A 3781-nucleotide genomic window follows, 5' to 3' on the forward strand; every position below is an offset into this window, starting at 1 on the left:
ACAAGGCCTGGTAGCTTGTAGATGCAAACGAGGTCGTTTGTTAATTACGGAGTTGGATGTTATTTTTTTTTTTTTTTTTAATGAAATGCATGAGAGGAAACTCAGATGTCAGCTCGGATTTTCTTGCTCACCTGAGCGAAGTTTTTCCCACTAGGCAAGCGTGTTTCATGCTGCGTGATCAAAAACAAGGGTGTCGTCCCCACTTACTTTGACACTGCGACAAAAGGAAACCCCAAACTAATTCCAAAAGCAATAAGTAATAAGTAATAACACATCGGAAGTAGCCTATAAAGCGCATACACATGACAGTGTGCAGAAGGAGAAACAAAACAAATGCCTACTGTGATTCTGTGTGATTCGGGGAACATTTTCATTGTATTTCGAGTTATGTCTTCTCTCAAAGAGCTGGCTCGTGTACTCCCGAAGAACTGACGTGGGTCAATTCCCTACATGGCATTAGGCCGAACTAAGCGATGTGCTCTGAGAGCGCCGCTTTGCACGGCCATGTGTTTGTAATACAGCTGACAATCACAGCAGTGTTACTTCAAATTCATGGTGGACCTGCAAGCCAAAGGTCACAGGCAATGCATTGCAGGGCACTCTCAATTTGACCGTTAGATAAAGTCAACACATTTCTAATTAATCAAGTCCACAGAGGGGAATGGCACCTTCATGAAGCTAAATAATGCATCAAAATTAGCATTAGTACCCCACAGCGCACCCCCAACCCCTTAAATGGTGATCAGTAAGGGCAACAGACTGTCACACTCTCAAGTGTCTGTTTTGAAATCAGTTTAATTTTGTGATATTTCAATGTGGGATGACCCTGGGCCTCAGCTGGACTCAGTTATGATGCTGCAGATTAACATGTTGGTTTATTGTCATGACAAAGAACCCAGGTGAAAGGACAAGTAAGCCAACTTTGCTGCATCAAAAGCCCAAGAGCATGCATGGATCTATTTGCGACACCATTTGGATACAGACTAGCAGTGGGGTGAGAAAGCATTTGCACTGTTGATGAAAGAAAATTGTTACAAAATGGCCATGTGATACAATTCAAACACTGATCAGTATTTTAGGTGTGTCTGGGTAAGTTATACCCTTTTCATACTCATACAATTACTCAGATAAAGATACTAATAGTTAGTTTCTTTCAAAAAGGTAGTGGTCTGAACGTCTTCAACAACTTTAATAACTCTCCCTGTGAAAATAACGCTAATCAGCACTTTTCTTTAAAATGTGTTATTCCTCTACAGAATCCTTAGAGATCCTTAATATCTTTCTAATACTCATGTACTACACTCTTCGAATTCAAAATACAGTTTTAAAAAGGCGTTTGAGGAAACAATACAACTTCACAATAACGGAACTATCATGTGCTCCTGTGTTGCTTAGTTTTTAGGGCAGTGTGCTTTCAACGTGACGTTGTGGGTTTAATTCCCAAACAGGACCATAACAATATTATTTTTTAACTTGATTACTTGCAGACAAAATCACTATATCTCTTATTAATGGGATTACTTAGGAACAGATTTCAAAAGTAAATGAATTAATATATTAGAACACTGATTTTTATAATTATACATTCATAATGTCTATTTTTCACTGGTGAACTAGTTCTGGCCTGTCTGGATCTGGCTTCAACCCCTGATCCACAGTATCTGTTTACTGTTATGGGTGTTTCAGCATATTCACTGATTGAATCCCACTGATACAATCATCTGGAGCCTGGAGGAGAATATTTCCTTTATTTGGATCCCATTAGACGTAATTCGCAAGAAACTGCAATACGCCCAATGTCATTTTTAACCTCACTGTTCATCCATTATGGCTCAAGGCCCAGAGAGCTGCAGAATGCAGCTGGCACTGAACTAGAGTTTAATCTCAGAGACCAGTAGAGGTAATGACTTGACACTGAATTATGACATATTTTCGCCAGAAGAGGGCAGAAACAAGGCTAGAATACCATTCTGCATATATACAGCGGATTTTGAAAGGCGAAACAGCACTTGCAGAGTCCTCAAATTTTGCTGCCGTAAAATCAAACCTTAGATAGATTTGCATATTAGATTCCCCTAAAGACCTGCTCCATAATTTCAAAGTAAACTGATATTCTACAACATTCATTTCAAATAATAAAAAATAATACGATTTGTCTTTACACCCAAGTAAATCCTTGGTCGAAGCACTTGCGGCAGCCCTTACAGCTATGAATCCTATTCTAAATGCTTTGAAAAACTCATAGGGCACCATGTCTATTGTTTTTCTCAAAACTGCTCAAGCTTGTATAGGATACATGGACAAAGCATCATCTGAACAGAATCTCTGATAGTCAAGTGAATTAAAAGAATGCACCATTCAGGAACACTCATCAGTTCTTGGAAAGCAATTCTTGTTGGCCTTTGGCATGAAAATGATTTTAATTGTTCCAGTGAAAAATACATCTCTGTTCCAGGGTTAGGTTTTGAAAAGACAGAGGCTAACTGTTTCACTGTGTGTTGTGTTGGATTTGTTCCAAACCTGTCATGTTTAATTTAGGCCAAAAAGTTAGTCATTGATGGTTGTCTAACCTAATTCCTTAAAAGGTTGGTAAAAACATTTTTATTTCAGTACTTTGATATGTACAATAATCCTCTTTAAAGTGTTATTATAAACGTGCATTGCTATTTTGATAAATGTTCATCCAAGCATTTCCCCTCTTTTCCATTTCTTGGATTTTGTGGGTGGGATCAAAACATGTACCTATTTACTCGGTTTTAACTCAAATGTTTTGCCCAATAAATTCACCCAATTCAAATTATCTACTTAGGCAATATGCCTCCAATTCATTGGACATCTATCTTACCGGCGGTGTCACTTTAGCATAGAGCCAATAACAACGTACCTTTAATCAGTTCCCATCCCCCCGAAAAGCAGCAGTCAGACAGAAATTGATGAAGTTTGTAGAGAGCCATGGCGAGCATGTAAAAAAAAACTTTACTGTGAGGAGCTAAATGTGGAGCGACCATTTCTTTCCTGACAGTGTTTTAAATGTCCCCCAGACAGCCAATAGATTAGCAAGACTGAGCTGTAGCATCTCGCCGTCTAACTATCTCGGCTACAGGATACACCAGTCAGCGGAGCCCGATTGTACATGTAACTAGTGTGCGCTACTCTCAAAGCTAGTTGAGTACCATTCTTTGCCTTTTGCAGAACTGATTAATTAGCAGGGTGCCTTGAAGTCGCTAAGCATTTGCAAGACGAACGTTGAGCCAAGTTTTGCCGTGCACGTGGAGTCACTGCTGTTGGTAACGTCTGTGTCCGCGTGAGTTTTGACGGTTGCCATGTGTTTGTCGGACATTTAAATGTTGCCCACATAATGAGGATAACATGTACGTCGGCTGAACTGTTGGAAGAGGCAATAAATGCTAATAGAAAATGATCTATGGTTGCTATGGTCGTTATTTTGGTTGGTGATTAAGATGATACCTAACTAACATATCATGTAAACATTACTGAGATTTATTTAACCTTTAAGTTTGCACCTACTTTAAAGATGCAGTCTGGAACTTTTGTAAATAATAGTTTTTATTTCACCTCCTCTATTGTGTTGTATGTGTATTATGTTGTTTATATGTGCATAATCTATAAATTGAAAACTTTAGTTAGCCATACAAAGTTTGATAGTAGGGGTTTGGATCACATAAGACACATTTTGGCACATACATGAGATACAGTTAATATTATTATTTTTACATGTTGGGGTAACAACATCATGTTATGTGTATGCTTGTCACCACCA

Source organism: Esox lucius, chromosome 24, assembly GCF_011004845.1.
Source record: "Esox lucius isolate fEsoLuc1 chromosome 24, fEsoLuc1.pri, whole genome shotgun sequence".
Classification (NCBI taxonomy): Eukaryota; Metazoa; Chordata; class Actinopteri; order Esociformes; family Esocidae; genus Esox; species Esox lucius.